Genomic DNA, 20,213 nt, shown 5'->3' on the forward strand with positions numbered 1-20,213 from the left:
AAAGGTTCTTAGCAGGAGAAAAAATAGAGAATTCAAAAAACAGAAAGACTAGGTGGACAAGAATTCTGGGAGTAAAGCAGGTCAGCACTGTAAAATAAAGCTGATGACAAATCATGGGCCAAACACTGGACATTCTTTACAGACAGGGTGACCACATATTCCAGTTAGCCTAAAGCATCTCAGCTTAGGCCTATCATCCCCATGTAATTGTTAATGTGCTCCCTTTCACTCTCAAAAGTGTCTCAGTTTGGGACTTCCTTGGCAGTCCAGTGGTTAAGACTCCCCGCTTCCAATGCAGGGGGCGCAGGTTTTGATCCCTGCTCGGGGAACTAGGATCCCGCATGCCACAGGGTGCAGCCAAAATAAAAAGCAAAGAAAAAAAGTCTCAGTTTGGTCACCCTAAGTATTAGTCATGTTTAGACACTGGACTTTAAACTAAGAAAAAAAACTGAAGGAGACGGCAAGAAGGAAGATTCATGTTCTGAAAACAATTACTCTATGGAGTAAGGTTATTTCTTACTCTTACCCAACGTTCTCATCATACCATTCTCATATTGTTTTCTTTCTACTGGTAATGACTTCTACCTGATAAAATCCCAATGCTACTGCTGGGTTTTTTTTTTGTTTTTTTTTTTTTCTGCCATACCGCGCAGCTTGCAGGATCTTAAGTTACCCAACCAGGGATTGAATCAGAGCCACTAGCAGTGGAAGCGTGGAGTTCTAACCACTGGACCACCAGAGAATTCTCTCCAATGCTTCTTTAAAATACAGCTCTTCAATAAGGCCTTTCCTGATAACCCATTTAGAATTCTTGACTCCTTCTCTGTAGCACTTGATTCATATTTCATTTACAGTCACTTGTGGCACAGTTAACTTATGTATGTGTCCGTATCACTTTCTAGATAAATCTTTTTTATCATGGGATACCTATAGGCCCTAGCACATTGTGTTGTATAACCTCTCAATATCTTTTATATAAAGTGAATATCATAACTTTGCATTTCTCAGTATTTGCTATGCAAAACCTTCAAGGGGCCCTAAGGAAAAAAGAGTTCTGTGATCAGATATTTTTTCCAAATATAATATTATAGAACTTTTCCACCATTTGGCATGAAGTTTTATTCATCATCATCAATTTGGTAGGAAAAAGATGTTATCTCATTTAAATTTGCATTTTGCTGTTTTATTTACATTTAATTGCTTTCATTTTCATTTTTGAAATTTTGAAGAATCTTTCCATATAGTTATTAACCATCTGTGATTATCACTTCTATCAACTGCCTGATTACAGAATTTTTTAGATTACCTGAGGCAATGGTTCACAAACCATAATGATTAGTGGTCAATACTTAGCAAGAACCTTACCCTGTGCCTGGTCTTTTTCAAGCACTTTACATGACTTAATTCAATTTAACCTCCTCAAAATCTCATCAAGTAAGTACAGTTAACACCTCTATTTTGTAGGTGAAGAAATGGAGGTACTGAGAGTTTAAAAGTACACACACACATAGAGCTGTGAAAAAGGCTCCCCAGAAAAAAACCCAAACTTCTGACCCTCCACAATCTGGCCCTACTTCCTCTATTGCTTCATCTTTTCCTGCCTTCATATACCCATTACATCCCCATCACCAAAGCAAATGCTCTAGCTAATGACCTATAGCTCACCCAATCCATCACATAGTTTCATCTCTCTAGACCACTGTGCAGTGTTTAAGCTTCTTCAGTCTTAAATCAATAGCTAATGCCTACTCAGCCTTCATGCCTAAACTAAAGTTACAACTCTTTAACGATGCCATAATCTCACATAATCCACAAACATCCAACATCCTGAACAAGGTAGAATTCACAACTCTTTCCCAGCTCTACACCTACAGATGCGTCTATGACAGCAACTATAAAAACTTTACTCCCAAGTTGGGGATTCTATAAGAAATCAAGTACCCATCCACATCTCTGAAGCTGTATCATGAAATATCTCATTGACAGGGGTTATATAAACCTGGAGTTGTAACCCCATTTTGGAGACAATCTAAAAAAGGAACAATAAACACTGTCTACACAAAAGCCTTTAAAATTATACAAAAAGTAAAAATAATCTAGTTTCTTTCAACAGAACCTAAATGAAATCAAGACGCATAAAGAATTAGAGATTCCACATTTCTCAAAGCAGGGAATCACTTCTCGGTCTTTTGGCTAAGATCAAGTGTAGTATCTGTTCTTATCAGTTCAAAGCAGGAAGAAAGTTAAAGTATATTCTAGTCTAAAGAGATTTGTGTCTGTTCCATACTGCTGTAAGCCTAGCACCTACAACAACGCCTTACATACAGAAGATCAGTAAATGTTTGCTGAACAAAAGAATTACTTTTACTAGTTAATAAGTATTTAAAACTCATTTTATATTAAAAACTTAAACATCCTACGTTTACTTTAAAATTTGCAAGAATCGCAAAAATTAAGCAGGAGCGTCTATAGTTTTTATGCTTGCAACAGACCACTCCAAATTAAATGTCCAATCCTCTTCCCTCAACCCCACAACTGTAATGCTAGTCTTTTTTCCCTATTGCTACTCCAATTCAAACATCCTTTACTTAAAGCTTCAAATTTATTCATATTGATAATCTTTATAATCATTTTATCAACTTGGAAAATATAACAAATTTCTTATGGGAAAAACATACTTTTTATACAGGAAGTGCTCACTTTGCACTGTAGTGCAGGACCATAAAAATGACTTTGCAATCTGAAATCAAGCAAAGCAATCTGAATAATCAAAGGGAAAAAATTACATTGTTCTGTGACATTTAAAATTTTTTAAACATGTAAGACTCTTTTACTGTCAGTTAAAATGTATAGAGAAATGAAGAATACTGTGTAATATTTACTATTTTAGAATTTAAAACATAAGAAACATTGAAAATCAGTATTTCGTTTCTTTGTAAAAACCTTACCAAGAAAGTAAGACAGTGCTTACCTCCTTCTTTTCCTCATATAACTTATGATACAAAATAAGTATCTCTTCCAAGCCTTGGCAAAATGTCATAAATTTTTCCAAGTTTGGTAGAACATGCAACATTTTATCCTTTGCCCTTTCAATCTTGTCATATACTTCCAAGAATTCCTTTAACGTGATATTTTTGCCAGTCACTTCCTCTGAGACATCTTCATCCTTTCTGTCACAATCACTTTTTTTCATTTATGTTCATAAATTTGCCTTTACTAAGTTCCTCAGACTTTACATCTATATTCTCCACCTTATGACCACTTCATAATCCTATGTCTTCCATCACATAAATTACTGATGAGACTGCCTTCCAAAACAGACCTATCCCACATTAAATCGTTTATGATCAATTATTTGCTCAACTAATCTTTGGAATCTGGGAGTAAAATTCACAGCAGCAGCTTCCCTGGTGGCGCAGTGGTTGAGAATCTGCCTGCTAATGCAGGGGACACGGGTTCGAGCCCTGGTCTGGGAAGATCCCACATGCCGCGGAGCAACTAGGCCCGTGAGCCACAACTACTGAGCCTGCACGTCTGGAGCCTGTGCTCCGCAGCAAGAGAGGCCACGATAGTGAGAGGCCCGCGCACCGCGATGAAGAGCGGCCCCCGCTTGCCGCAACTAGAGAAAGCCCTCGCACAGAAACGAAGACCCAACATAGCCAAAAATAAATAAATAAATAAATAAAAATTAAAAAAAAAAAAAATTCACAGCAGCATCCCTATTTGCTCTAGCAGCTTTAATCCATGCTGATTCTGAAATGAAACCAGCCTTTACTGGTAATGAAAATTTCTTCAGCCTTCTTGTAATTAGTTTTCTTTCAATGCAGCTTGGCATGAATGCTAGCCAAACTGATTGAGATCTGTTTCTATTACAATTTAAACTATATGATGTTGAAGCAATTTTACCTTATTTTTTATATTCATCTCATGTTTTCAATACAGTTCATACCAAACCTTCATACAGGAAAAGTACTTGTCCTATCTTCACTACCTGCCACTATTTTCAAATCTTCTATAACATCCAATTTTTCAGATCTAGTATTATCACCTTTCATTTCTTTGATAAACTTCCATCTTTGCTGGTCAACTCTCTCCTTTGATTGTCCAGTTTTGTAAAATGTCACATGAATTTATCATTGGAAAACAAGGAGGTAACACATCTGTACACTTCGCTATCTGTACAAAAAATAAATAACAGATGCACAATGACCAACCTCCAACAGACTTTGAGAGAAGTAATGTGACTGGTCACCAATTATGATGGGCATCTATCTATTGATACATGTAGTGATTTGTAAACTGAAGAGCAAGCATCAAAGTTTATACACTACACAATTATTCACAGTTAACATACCATGGTAAATGACAGCTGAACTGTGTTGTTAGGTGACCAGTGTTTTTTAACTAAACTATACCAACAGAAATTCGAGCATATCAGAAGCCTGCAAAGTGAAGACTGACTGTACAGAGAAAACAAAATGTAAGTATGTAGTTAGATGTGGAAAATATCTGCTGTCAAATATGTAATAGGTCTCAAGAAAGACTGTTAGCATCAGTAGAGTTTCTTTCTAGATGCTGCTCTGCTACTAATTCACTAACAGACCTTAAGCTAGAAACTTAACTCTTCAGGGGCTCAAATTCTTCAACCCATATAAATGAATGAAGTTGGTCTACAATATCCTAAAAGTTCTCTCCAAACTCTCAAACTTGAGGCTCACAATTCACTTCAAGCTAGGCATAAACTAAAAACTCAAATTGGTGTAACGGAGACTGAAAACTTGATGAAGACACTAAAAAAGTAGACCTCACTCTCTCTCCTTAGGTGCTTTTTTCCCAATTAAATGACTTAAGATATTGACAAGTCTTCCCTTAAAATGGAATCAAATCCATACTCCTTTCACATTTTTATTCATTCTAAAATTTACGTAAAGTAAAATATAATAATTATTTCCACTAAAATTACTTTGACATGAACTAAAAATTAAATAGGCTTGATTTCTCCAACAAAACAAAACTGACTCACTATCAACTTACTATAAGTATACTTAGTGTTTGTAATTAATATCTCGTGTACTGTCAGCACACCTTATTAGTAACGTTTTTTAAGTGCTATGTAGAAAACCAAAGTTATAATTAGAAGCAACTGAAGTGGACTTTCCTGGTGGCGCAGTGGTTAAGAACCCGCCTGCCAATGTAGGGGACACGGGTTCGAGCCCTGGTCGGGAAGAACCCACATGCCGCAGAGGAACTAAGCCCGTGCACCACAACTAGTGAGCCTGTGCTCTAGAGCCCGCGATCCACAACTACTAAGCCCGTATGCCACAACTACTGAAGCCCACGTGCCTAGAGCCCGTGCTCCGCAACAAGAGAAGCCACTGCAATGAGAAGCCCACGCACCGCAACGAAGAGTAGCCTCAAATCGCTGCAACTAGAGAAAGCCCACACGCAGCAACGAAGACCCAACGCAGCCAAAAATTAATTTTAAAAACAAAAGAAACAACTGAAGTAAGCTGGATTTTACAAATTCATAATTCTATGAAATGAAGCAACTGAATTAATTTCAAATTCAGAATTATATTGAACTTAGAAATGTATTACTAAAGATTCACAGAATGTTATCATTTCACTGCTTAATTAACATGCATATTTTAATGAAAAAGACATTTGTTCAAATAGCTACAAAAACCTAATAAATAAAATGGACAATATTTTTTTTTCACACTCTTAAACATCTTTATTGAAGTATAATTGCTTTACAATGGTGTGTTAGTTTCCGCTTTATAACAAAGTGAATCAGTTATACATATACATATGTTCCCATATCGCTTCCCTCTTGCATCTCCCTCCCCACCCTCCCTATCCCACCCCTCTAGGTGGTCACAAAGCACCGAGCTGATCTCCCTGTGCTATGCGGCTGCTTCCCACTAGCTATCTATTTTACATTTGGTAGTGTATATATGTCCATGACACTCTCTCACCCTGTCACATCTCACCCCTCCCCCTCCCCATATCCTCAAGTCCATTCTCTAGTAGGTCTGTGTCTTTATTCCCGTCTTGCCACTAGGTTCTTCATGACCTTTTTTTTTTTTTTTCCTTAGATTCCATATATATGTGTTAGCATACTGTATTTCTTTTTCTCTTTCTGACTTACTTCACTCTGTATGACAGACTCTAACTCCATCCACCTCATTACGAATACCTCCATAAAATGGACAATATTTATCACCATAGACAGAGTACAGATTCTCAGTCATTGCTGAGAAAAAAACTTCAAATAAAAATCAGACTCAACTGTGAAAAGCTATCATCCTAAAATAACTTCTTTTATGACTTTTTTCACAACAGCTAAGGAGAAAATTAAGCTATCCAGATTTAAAAAGTAAAAAGAAAAGTCATTTTTGAATAGGTGGACAATGTCTTCCTTTCAATCTGAATATGTATTGACAGAATGCTACATTTACCCTAAAACATAAACTAAGGAACAAGGAAAATATGTGCTCCCATGATTCTTTATAATATGTTTGAAACTGTTTAGCTATACTTTTGTCATCAAGTTTTCTACTCCAAAATGATGTATAAATTTGGTTCCTCATTTGGAAGCTCAGGAACATTTATTATAAAATTCATGGGACTTCCCTGGCAGTCCAGTGGTTAAGACTCCAAGTTTCCAATGCAGGGGGCGAGGGTCCAATCCCTGGTCAGGGAACTAAGATCCCACATGTCAGATGGCCAAAACAAAACAAAACAAATAATATTCACTGTTATTAAGATCCCACAGGCCGCACAGTGCGGCCAGAAAAAAACAAAAGCAAAAAACAAAAAATGAAAAAATAATAATAAAATTCGTGATATCCCTCAAGGGAAATATCTTCACTGCTTCCTAATATCTACAACAAATACAAACTTGTAAATTATAAAACTTACAATAAATAAAAGTTTTCTTCAATTATTTAAGGTAAAAATAAAAAACTCGGATCCCTCACATCAATCAAGATGCAAACTGCCACAACCCAAAAAAGTAAAAATCAATCCGAAGAAATCTCCTAAATCATATATTGACAAAAAATTGAAAAGTTAATTGATGTCTAGCTTCAAAGTATCTGTGGAATGAAAAAACAAAGGCAAACAAAGATTACTCAGCCTACAAATATCTGCCGCCATCTAAGAAACCTTTGAAAAAGAAAACCCCAGAAGCAGTGGTTCTCTACATGTGGTTCTTAGACCATAAGGGTCCCAGAATCCTTTCAGGAGTCCCCCAAAGTCAAAACTATTTTCACAGTAATACTAAGACATTCCTTGTATTTTTACCGTGTTGACATTTGCACTAATGGTACAAAATCAATTCTGGGTACAACTACTGGCCCCTTAGGCAGTAGCACCAAACTGTACTGGTCGTTGAGTGTATTCATCACTGCCCAATAATGGCTGTCACGCATATATATTAGAAAGAAAATATGATTTAAATATTTAAAATTTCTTAAGAGAGAGTATCTCATAGAACTAACCAGACATGATCAAGCACTTCTATTTAAAGAATAACTTAAAAGCAAGCCCAGGCAGTTCAAGTTTAATTGAAATTAAAATATTAATTCCTTTAGTGATAACCCACTAACTTTTTCTATCACGAAAGACATTTACAAAATCTAAGTTTTCTGTGTTTTTTCCAAAGCCACAATTAATGTATGGTAATAAGATTGTATGTAATTATACTTAAGTGTAACATTTAATATATTAAACAAGATAATATAGGTAGAGGCCAGAAGGATCAAACTTAAATTGTCACTAAAAAAATTATTTTTAGTTAAAAAATAATTTTTAACTAAATTTTCATAGTTCTTAGTTCTCACACCTAATTTACTGTGTCATGTTATGTTAATCCCAGATAATCTGACAGACCAGTAAAAAAGAAACCAATAAAAATATGTCTAACAAGATTGAAAACGTAGTATTTCTAGATCATTCACCTTATAAAAAAACGAGAGTTGGGACTTCCCTGGTGGCGCAGTGGTTTAGAATCCACCTGCCAATGCAGGGGACATGGGTTCGATCCCTGGTCTGGGAGCATCCCACATGCCACGGAGCAACTAAGCCCGTGCGCCACAACTACTGAGCCTGCACTCTAGCGCTCGCGAGCCACAACTACTGAGGCCGTGTGCCACAACTACTGAAGCCCACGCGCCTAGAACCCGTGCTCCACAACAAAAGAAGCCACCGCAATGAGAAGCCCATGCACCACAACGAAGAGTAGCCCCCGCTCGCTGCAACTAGAGAAAGCCCACGCGCAGCAACGAAGAGCCAACGCAGCCAAAAATAAATAAATAAAGATTTTTTTAAAAAAGAAAAAAATGAGAGTTATTTGTCATTTTAAATGAACTTTTTGTTAAATGCATACAGGCATACCTCGTTTTATTATGCTTCATTTTATTGCACTTTACACATTGAGTTTTTTACAAATTGAAGATTTGTGGCAACCCTGCATCAAGTAAGCCTATCAGCACCCTTTTTCCAAAAGCTTCTCACTTTCTGTCTCTGTGTCACATTTTGGTAATTCTCACAATATTTCAATTTTTTCATTATTATTTTTACGGTGATCTGTGATCAGTGACCTTTGATATTAACATTGTAATTTTTTCAGGGTGTCATGAACTACAGCTATATAAGACAGTGAATTTAACTGATAAGTGTGTGTGTTCTGACTGCTCCACTAACCAGCCATCCCCCCCCCCGCTCCTCAGGCCTCCCTGTTCCCTGAGACACAACAATATTGAAACTAGGCCAGTTAATAACCCAACAATCGCTTCTAAGTGTTCAAGTAAAAGGAAGAGCTGCACACCTCTCGTTTTAAATCAAAAACTAGAAATGATTAAGCTTAGTGAGGAAGACATGCCAAATGCCGATAGGGCAAAAGCTAGGCTTCTTGCACCAAACAGTTGGCTAAGATATGAATGCAAAGGAGAAATAATTGTAGGAAATAAAAAGTGCTACTCCAGTGAACACACAAATGATAGGAATGCAGAAGAGCCTTATTACTGATACGGAGAAAGTTTTAGTGGTCTGGAGAGAAGATCAAAGCAGCCACAACACTCCCTTAAACCAAACCCTAATCCAGAGCAAGGCTCTAACTCTATCTTCAGTTCTATGAAGGCTGAGAGAGGTGAGAAAGCCACAGTAAAAAGACTGAAGCTGGCAGAGGTTGGTTCATGGGGTTTAAGGAAAGAAGTCATCTCCATAACACCAAAGGACAAGGTGAAGCAGCAAGTACTGATGTAGAAGCTGCAGAAAGTTATCCAGAAAATCTAAGATAATTAATGAAGTTGGTTACACTAAACAGCAGGTTTTCAAGGTAGATGAAACAGCCTTCTACTGGAATAAGATGCTATCCAGGACTTTCATAATTAGAGAAGTCAATGCCTGGCTTCAAAGTTTCAAAGGACAGGCTGACTCGTGTAGGGGCTAATGTAGCTGGTGACTTGAAGTTGAAGCCAGAGCTCACTTACCATTCTGAAAATCCAAGGGCCCTTAAGAATTATGCTAAATCTACTCTGCCTGTGCTCTACAAATAGAACAACAAAGCCTAGATGACAGCACATCTGTTGAAAAGATGGTTTACTGACTATTTTAAGCCCACTGTCGAGACCTACTGGTCAGAAAAAAAAAATTCCTTTCAAAATATTACTGCTCACTGACAATGCATCTGGTCACTCAAGCGCTCCAATGGAGATTAATGTTGTTTCGTGTCTGCTAACACAACATTCATTCTGCAGCCCATGGATCAAGAGGTCACTGTGGCTTTCAAGTCTTATTACTTAAGAAATACATTTCATAAGACTATAGCTGCAATAGACAGTGATTTCCTCTGCTGGATCTGGGCAAAGCCAACTGGAAGCCTTCTGGAAAGGATTCACCATTCCAGATGTCATTAAGAACATTCATGATTCATGGAAAGAGGTTAAAATATCAACATTAACAGGAGTTTGGAGGAAGTTGATTTCAACCTTCATGGATGACTTTGAAGGGTTTAAGACTTTGGTGGAGGAAGTAATTGCAGATGTGGTAGAAACAGCAAGAGAAACAGAATTAGAATTGGACCCTGACAATGTGATTGAATTTCTGCAATCTCATGATGAAATTATAACCAACAAGGAGTCACTCCTTAGGGATAAGCAAAAGAGTGCTTTCTTGAGAAGAAATCTCCTCCTGGTGAAGATGCTGTGAAGACTGTTGAAATAACAACAAAGGACTTAGAACATCATATAAACTTAGTTGATAAAGTAGTGATAGGATTTGAGAGGAATGACTCCAATGTTGAAATTTTACTGTGGGTAAAATGCTATCAAACAGCATTACATGCTAGAGAGAAATCGTTTGTGAAAGGAAGGGTCAATTCATGCAGCAAACTTAACTGCTGTCTTATTTTAAGAAATTGCCACAGTTGCCACAATCTTCAGCAATCACCACCCTGTTCAGTCAGCAGCCATCAACATCAAGGCAGGAGGCCCTTCCACCAGAAAGAATATGATTTGCTGAATGCTCAGATAATGGTTAGCGTTTTTAAGCAATAAAGTATTTTAAAATTAAGGTATGCATATTGTTTTTTCAGATACAATGCTATTGCACACAATAGACTATAATACAGTATAAATATAACTTTCATATGCACTAAGAAACCGAAAATTCACGTGAGTTGCTTTATTGATATATTCGATTTATTACAATGATCTGGAATTGAACACACAATATCTCTGAGATATGTCTATATGTGCTCTCTCTTTCCAAAAGTGAGGAAAAGACAATCTATATAAAATTTCCTAGCTAGAGAAACTGGATGAACTCAATCATTTGTCTGTAAAACTCTTAACTAATGAAATTCTATAAATGCTGTTTTAGAATTATTTAAAGATTAGCTGCTCCCTTTTTGAAAGGACATACATACACCTGAAACATACCTCTTTAAACCAAGAATATATAACAATATGTATGCATAAATTACATAAGTGTGTATATATAAAAATTGATATATATAATCTCAATTATAACCACTTATGTAATATTCAAAATTTTAAATAATCATGTATCACTCTGATAAACATAAAATAAAATTGTAAGCCCAGATAAGTTATACTACGTACACAATTAAAATATATACACTTTGAATATAACTCTTTTTTTAAATAAATTTATTTATTTATTTATTTCTGGCTGCGTGGGGTCTTTGTTGCTGCGTGTGGGTTTTCTCTAGTTGCAGCGAGTGGGGGCTACTCTTCGTTGCAGTGTGCGGGCTTCTCATTGCAGTGGCTTCTCTGGCTTCTCTTGTGGAGCACGGGCTCTAGGTGTGCGGGCTTCAGTACTTGTGGCACACGGGCTCAGCAGTTGTGGCTCATGGGCCCTAGAGCGTGCGGGCTCATTAGTTGTGACTTGCGGGCTCTAGAACACAGGCTCGGTAGTTGTGGTGCATGGGCTTAGTTGCTCTGCGGCATGTGGGATCTTCCCAGACCAGGGCTCCAACACATGTCCCCTGCATTGGTAGGTGGATTCTTAACCACTGTGCCACCATGGAAGTCCCTTGATCCACTTTCCATGTCAACTTAGCTTTTGGAGTAGCTTTAATCATCCGTATGCAGTCAACTGCTTGGCCCGGTTTTGCTTTTTTTCTCTTGTTCTACCTGACTAGAACGTACTATTCCGTCAGCTTCTGACAGCTCAAACTGGCAATCTCCTAGATAAGTAAAGTCTGGATCTGGAATAAACGAATATTTTGCTGGAAATCCCAGTCCTTCAAGTTCTTCATCAGAACTGAACTTAATCCACATGAATCTCCCTGGTGATCTAATTAATGGAGGGCTTTTCACACCACAGTAACGATCTACAAGTGGAGAGAACCAAACGGCCCATCTTGAACTTCCAAGTGATCAAACCGACTTTCAAATGATGGTTCTATAATAATAATGTTCATCAAAGGTCAACTCTGTTTTCTGACATGGAGCAGCTTCCAAAATGTAGATATATTCTTTGGTGGATATGAGTCAGGATACTTTGGTGAAGTAAAATGCTCGAACCCAAATCCCACACTGGGTTGCAGGAATGTGCTTGATTCAATATTTTGTCCATCTTGGGTCTTTTGGCCACAGCAGTACCTTCCACTACAAGTACTGTTATTAACAACACTTTGAGGACCGAGCAGAGCTGCTCTAGGGCTGTGTTCCCGAGCTGCCCAGCACTTCGCGAGGGGCCGAGGCAGCGGTGGTGGAAGCACGGGGCTCACAGCTCATGGCGGCAGCAGCCCCACTCCGTCCCCATAGCCCGCAACCAGGTTGCTCCCTGCGGGGCAGGCCTCAGGTCTGGGGCCCGCCATACCCAAGCCTCTCGGCGGGCTCTCGTGCTGCCCCAGCCCCCCGACGGGTACCACCTCCTGCTCCACAGTGCTCCATCCCATTGACTGCCTCAGAGCCAGGAAGCACAGACGCGAGGGACCAGACCTATGCAGGCCAGTCTGCCTGCGGCCACAGCGCAAACCCCGCTGAAGTGGCCTAATATAATTTTTTAAAAACAAAATGGCAACAACTGAAAACACAATAAAGATCTTTATCTTAGCCAACACACACACACACACACACCCTTTACAAATATCCTAACTTCCAGAACTGTCCCTGGGAACAAAATAACAGATAAAAGCTTATTTTTAAAAACAGGCAGGATAGACATTTTTGCCACATTATTTTCAACTATGAAAAATTATTAAAAAGTCCCTATGCAGGAAAACGATTAAGTTATTTATTAATACACATTATACTATGGAATTCTATGCAGACTTTACAAAGAATGAGGTAGAAAGTTCTGGAGATTGATGGAGGAAATGTTTGCCTAATATTCTGAATATAGTTATTGCCACTGAACTTAAAAATGATTAAAATGGCAAATGTTATGTATATTTTAACACCATAGAAACACACACACAAATAAGGTAGATCTGAATATACTACTATAATGGGACACACACTGAGAGAAAACAGAAAGATTTAAAACTCTGAAACAACTTAAGGACAGAAAAACTAACAGAAAGACCAATGTCTCAACAAGGAAACAGAAGATATAATGAAAAAACAGATTAAAATTTTAAAACTGAAAAATGAAAAAACCAAAATAAGAACTCACTGAGTGGTTACCAGGGGCTGGGGGGAGGGGCAAGGGGGTAACGGGATAGTCATTATTTAATGGGTAAAGAGTTTCAGTTTGTGATAATGGAATAGCTCTGAAGATGGATAGGGTTTACACATCAATGTGAAAGTTATTAACGCCAATTAATTCTACACTTAAAAATGGGTGAAATAGTAAATTTTGTTATGTATACTTTACCACAATAAAAAAATGCATAATGAATAAAACTAAAACAAACCCTCATTCATGGGCTCATTAGCAAAACAGAGATGGAGAGAAAAGAGTCATGAAAATAGATTAACAGAATCACCTAATCTTAAAAAAAAAAGAGAAAAAAAGATTGGGGGGATAAAAAAGAATGGTGCCTCAGAAATCTGTGAGCCATATCACAATACAACATTCATGTAATCAGAAGCCGAGAAGGAAAGAAAACCTGGAGTGCAGAAAAAATACTTGAAAAAATAATGGCTGAAAACTTCACAAGCTTGAAAAAACACATATATATCTGCAGATTTAAGATAAGCAAACCCCAAACAGGATATATCTAAAGATATTCACATTAAGACGCTCATAATTAAACTGCTAAAAACTAAAAACAAAGAAAAACATCTCAAAAACAGGCAGAGAAAAACAACACTTTACTTATCACTTCATATTTCTCATCAGAAATCTTGAATGCTAAAAAAAATGGAAACTATTTTTAAAGTGCTAGGAAAAAAGAACTGTTAACTCATAAATCTATATACAATGAATATACCTTTTGGAATAAAGGTGACATAAGGATATTCTTTGATGAGGAAAACTAAAAGCATTCACTATCAGTGGACCTGCTCTAAAAGAAGTGTTAAGAAAGTTTCTTGACCCAAGTGAAATGATATCAAAAAGAAATTCAGAATATCAGGAATGAAGAAAGAGCAACAGAAACTAGTAACTATCTGAATAACTATAAACAGACCAATCTTCTACCCTTCGGTTTTTTAACATGTTTGACATCTGAATATAAAAATTATAATATACAATAGGAATTAGGTATGTATATGAAATATGACAACAACAACAAAAAAAGGGAAGAATAAAACAACCTATATGGTGGTATCTAAATTTCACTTGAAGTGATGAAACATGGATTCTAAGAAGCCAGTCTCAAAATGTTAACATTCTGTTTCAGTTCACCATTCATAAGTCTCCAAAAGACAAAATTATACTGACAGAAAACAAAACGGTGGTTGCCAGTGGTTAAGCAGGAACAGATAATAGGACTATAAAAAAAATATCACGCTAGAGTTTTTTGGAGTGAGAGAATTGTTAGGAATCTTGTTTGTAGTGTTGGTTACATGAATCTATGTCTGTGTTCAAAATTCATACAAATATACACCAAATCCAAAAAAAGAAATTTTAGCATTTGTTCATTTCTAAAATAAAATACACATACACATGCAAGATAAGCTTATACATAATCATAAATAAATATACTGAGTAGTGAAATTACAAAAGATTTTTATTTTTATATCTTTCTAAAATCTTTCAAACTGTCTAAAATGACTAAATGCTTTTGTAATAAAATAAAATGATTCAAAACTAACCAAAATATACTTAAACTATAAGTATGCCACTTAAATACAGTTCACAAATAGTATTACTTGAAAAATGAATAAATTAGAACGTAACGTGGGACTTCACTGGTGGCACAGTGGTTAAAAATCTGCCTGCCAATGCAGGGGACACGGGTTCAATCCCTGGTCCAGGAAGATCCCACATGCCACGGAGCAACTAAGCCCATGTGCCACAACTACTGAGCCCACGCTCCGCAACTACGGAAGCCCGCGCAGTCTAGGGACCACATGCCACAACTACTGAGCCCGTGTGCTGCAACAACTGAATCCTGCAAGCCTAGAGTGTGCTCTGCAACAAGAGAAGCCACTGCAATGAGAAGCCCGCACACCGGGATGAAGAGTAGCCCCTGCTCACCACAACTAGAGAAAGCCTGCATGAAGCAACGAAGACCCAATGCAGTCAAATAAATAAATAAATAAATACTTATCCCCCCCACACACCAAAAAACAACATAATGTATTCTGAGATCTCAAAGTGTAAAGCTTAATCATAACAGCAGACAGCTGCTATCTAACCCCCACCCCATTCTCTCACAATGAATTGCCCTCTCTCAAAATTTACAACAAATAATCCCAAGGACTCTAAAGAATCATATTAAACTGTACAGCCACATGCAAAAGAATGAAACTGGACCACTATCTTACACCATACACAAAAAGTAACTCAAAATCGTTAAAGACATGAATGTAAGAACTGAAACCATAAAGTTCCTAGAAAAACATAGACAGTAAGCTCGCTGACATCAATCTTGCAGATGATTTTTTGGATTTAACACCAAAAATAAAAGGCAAAGAAAGAAAAAAAAAAAAGGTGGGTTTACATCAAACTAAAAACCTTCTGCACACCAAAGGAAACAATCGACCAAATGAAAGGGCAACATACAGGAGAAAATATTTGCAGATCATATATCTGACGAGATTAATATCCAAAGTATACCGAAAACTCATACAACCCAATAGGAATAAAGAAAACATTCCAATTAAATAATGGGCAGAGGATCTAAACAAATATTTTTCCAAAGACATACAGATGATGAACAGGTACAGAAAAATGAGCTAAAAATCATTAATCATCAGGGAAATACAAATCAAAACCACAAACCTGTTAAGATGGCTCTTAATAAAAAGACAAGAAATAACAACTTCTTGTGAGAATGTTGAGAAAAGGGAACCCTTATGTACTGTTGGTGACAACATAAACTGGTGCAGGTACTATGTAAAACAGTATGGAGATTCCTCAAGAAATTAAAAATAGGTCTTCCCTCATGGCACAGTGGTTAAGAATCCGCCTGCCAATGCAGGGGACACGGGTTTGAGCGCTGGTCCAGGAAGACCCCACATGCCGCGGAGCAACCAAGCCCGTGCGCCACAACTACCGAGCCTGCTCTCTAGAGCCCGCACGCCACAACTACAGAAGCCTGCGAGCCTAGAGCCCACGTTCCGCAACGAGAAGCCACCACAATGAAAAGCCTGTGCACCGCAACAAAGAGTAGCCCCAACTCTCTGCAACTAGAGAAAGCCCGTGTGCAGCAACGAAGACCCAATGAAGCCAAAAATAAATACATAAAATAAATAAATTTATTTAAAAAAAGAAATTAAAAAGAGAATTACCATATGATTGAGCAATTCCACTTCTGAGAATTTACCAAAGAAAATGAAAACTCTAACTTGAAAAGATATATGCACCCCCATGTTCACTGCAGCATTATTTACAACAGCCAAGACATGGAAGCAACCTAAGTATACATCAATAGATGAACATATTAAAAAAAGTGGTATATATACACAATGGATATTATTCAGCCATAGAAAAGGGGGAAGTCTTGCCATCGGCAGCAACATGAATATACCTTGAGAGCATTATACTAAGTAAAATAAGACAGACAGACAACTACTGCATGATCTCACTTACACGTAGAATCAAAAAAAACAAAAACAAAAACAAACCAAGCTTATAGATACAGAGAACACATTGATGGTTGCCAGAGGTTGGGGGGGAAAGGGGTAGGCAAAATCGGGGAAAGGGGTCAAAAGGTACAAACTTCCACTAATAAAACAAATAAGTCATAAGGATATAATGTACAGCATGATGACTACAGTTAATAATGCTGTACTACATATTTGAAAGTTACTAAAGAGCAAATCTTAAAAGTTCTCATCAAAGAAAAAAACTTCTTACACTATGGTGATGTGTGTTAACTAGACCTGCTGTGGTGATCATTTCACAATATATACAAATATAAGAATCATTACACTGTATTCCTGAAAGTAATGTCAGACGAGGAGCTGGAATAACCTACATAAATGATAATCACCCATCAGCAGACAAGCGGATTAAACTTTTACTGAGCTCTGCCCAACAGAGCAATACCCAGCTCTACACACCACCAGTCCCTCCCATCAGGAAGCTTGCACAAGCCTCTTAGATAGCCTCGTCCACCAGAGGGGAGACAGCAGAAGCAAGAAGAACTACAATCCTGTAGACTGTGGAACGAAAACCACATTCACAGAAAGATAGACAAAATGAAAAGGCAGAGGACTATGTACCAGATGAAGGAACAAGATAAAACCCCAGAAAAACAGCTAAATGAAGTGGAGATAAGCAACCTTCCTGAAAGAGAACTCAGAATAATGATAGTGAAGACAATCCAGGACTTTGGAAAAAGAATGGAGGCAAAGATCAAGAAGATGCAAGAAATGTTTAACAAAGACCTAGAAGAATTAAAGGACAAACAGAGATGCAAAATACAACTGAAATGAAAAATACACTAGAAGGAATCAATAGCAGAATAACTGACTCAGAAAAAGGGATAAGTGACCTGGAAGACAGAATAATGGAATTCACTGCCATGGAACAGAATAAAGAAAAAAGAATTAAAAGAAATGAAAGACAGCCTAAGAAACTTCTGGAACAATATTAAACACACCAACATTCACATTGTAGGAGTCCCAGAGGAGATGAGACAGAGAAAATTCCAAGAAAACATGTGAAGAGATTATAATCGAAAACTTCCTGAACACGGGAAAGGCAATAACTACCCAATTCCAGGAAGCACAGAGAGTCCCAGGCAGGATAAACCCAAGGAGAAACATGCCGAGACACATAGCAATCAAACTGACAAAATTAACGACAGGGCTCCCCTGGTGGCGCAGTGGTTAAGAATCCACCCGCCAATGCAGGGGACACAGGTTCGAGCCGTGGTCCAGGAATATCCCACATGCTACAGAGCGACTAAGACCGTGCACCACAACTACTCAGCCTGCACTCTAGAGACTACAAGCTACAACCACTGAGCCCACGTGCGACAACTACTGAAGCCTGCACACCTGAAGCCCGAGCTCTGCAATGAGACAAGCCACCACAATGAGAAGCCCGCGTTCCACGACAAAGAGTAGCCCCTGCTCGCCGCAACTAGAAAAAGCCCGTGTGCAGCAACGCAGACCCAATGCAGCCATAAATTAATTAATTAAAAAAAATTAAAGACAAAGAAAAATTATTCAAAGCAACAAGGGAAAAACAACAAATAACATACAAGTGAACTCCCATAAGGTTAACAGCTGATTTCGCAGCAGAAACTCTACAAGCCAGAAGGGAGTGGCATGATATATTTAAAGTGATGAAAGGGAAAAACCTACAGACAAGATTACTCTACCCGACAAGGTTCTCATTCAGATTATACGGAGAAATCAAAAGCTTTACAAAGAAGCAAAAGCTAAGAGAATGCAGCACCACCAAACCAGCTCTACAACAAATGCTAATGGAACTTCTCTAAGTGGGAAACACAAGAGAAGAAAAGGACCTACAAAAACAAACCCAAAACAATTAAGAAAATGGTCACAGGAACATACATATTGATAATTACCTTAAACGTAAATGGATTAAATGCTCCAACCAAAAGACACAGGCTTGCTGAATGGATACAAAAACAAGACCCATATATATGCTGTCTACAAGAGACCCACTTCAGACCTAGGGACACATACAGACTGAAAGTGAGGGGATGGAAAAAGATATTCCATGCAAATGGAAATCGAAAGAAAGCTGGAGTAATAAAACTCATATCCAATAAAATAGACTTTAAAATAAAGAATGTTACAAGAGACAAGGAAGGACACTACACAATGATCAAGGGATCAATCCAAGAACAAGATATAACTATTATAAATATATATGCACCCAACATAGAAGCACTTCAATACACAAGGCAAATGCAAACAACTATAAAGGAGGAAATCGACAGCAACACAACAATACTGGGAGACTTTAACACCTCAATTACACCAATGGACAGATCATCCAAGCAGAAAATTAAGAAGGAAAAACAAGCTTTTTTTTAAAAATTATTTATTTTTGGCTGTGTTGGGTCTTCGTTGCTGCACATGGGCTTTATTCGTGGTGAGTGGGGGCTACACTTCGTTGTGGTGCGCAGGCTTCTCATTACGGTGGCTCCTCTTGTTGTGGAGCATGAGCTCTAGGCACGCGGGCTCAGTAGTTGTGGCTCACGGGCTCTAGAGCGCAGGCTCAGTAGTTGTGGCTCACGGGCTTAGTTGCTCCACGGCACGTGGGATCTTCCCGGGCCAGGGCTTGAACCCATGTCCCCTGCATTGGCAGGTGGATTCTTAACCACTGCGCCACCAGGGAAGCCCAAAACACAAGCCTTAAATGACACAATACCAGATAGATTTAATAGATATTTATAGGACATTCCATCCGGTAACAGCACATTACACTTTCTTCTCAAATGCACATGGAACAATCTCCAGAATATATCACATCTTGGGTCACAAATCAAGCCTTGGTAAATTTTAGAAAACTGAAATCATATCAAGCATCTTTTGTGAGCACAACGCTATGAGATTAGAAATAAACTAGAGGGAAAATAACGTAAAAAACACAAACACATGGAGACTAAACAATACATTACTAAATAACCAACAGATCACTGAAGAAATGAAAGAGAAAATCATACAATACCTAGAGACAAGTGAAAACGAAAACACGATGATCCAAAGCCTATGGGATGCAGCAAAAACTGTTCTAAGAGGCAAGTTTATAGCAATACAATCCTAGCTCAAGAAACAAGAAAAATCTCAAACAATCTAACCTTACACCTAAAGGAGGGAGAGAAAGAAGAACAAAGAAAACCCAAAGTTAGTAGAAGGAAAGAAATCATTAAGATCAGAGCACACGTAAATGAAATAGAAACAAAGGAAATAGCAAAGACCAATAAAACTAAAAGCTGGTTCTTTGAGAAGATAAACAAAATTGATAAACCTTTAGCCAGACTCACCAAGAGAAAGAGGGAGAGAACTCAAATCAGTAAAATTATAAATGAAAAAGGAGAAGTTACAACGGACACCGTACAAAGCATCATAAGAAACTACTACAACCAACTCTATGCCAATGAAGTGGACAAGCTGGAAGAAATGGACAAATTCTTAGAA

The 20,213-nt window shown here is 37.8% G+C and overlaps 1 protein-coding gene and 2 pseudogenes across 2 annotated transcripts in view; 1 reads left to right on the forward strand and 2 right to left on the reverse strand.

Annotated features, from left to right (window-relative positions):
• Positions 1–20,213, reverse strand: part of ZMYM4 (zinc finger MYM-type containing 4) — a 170,669-nt gene that overhangs the window by 104,674 nt on the left and 45,782 nt on the right. The window lies entirely within an intron of this gene.
• Positions 1,934–12,428, reverse strand: LOC133089061 (neuropilin and tolloid-like protein 2; annotated as a pseudogene).
• LOC133089328 (U2 spliceosomal RNA) lies at positions 2,174–2,309 on the forward strand (annotated as a pseudogene).

Source organism: Eubalaena glacialis, chromosome 3, assembly GCF_028564815.1.
Source record: "Eubalaena glacialis isolate mEubGla1 chromosome 3, mEubGla1.1.hap2.+ XY, whole genome shotgun sequence".
Lineage (NCBI taxonomy): Eukaryota > Metazoa > Chordata > Mammalia > Artiodactyla > Balaenidae > Eubalaena > Eubalaena glacialis.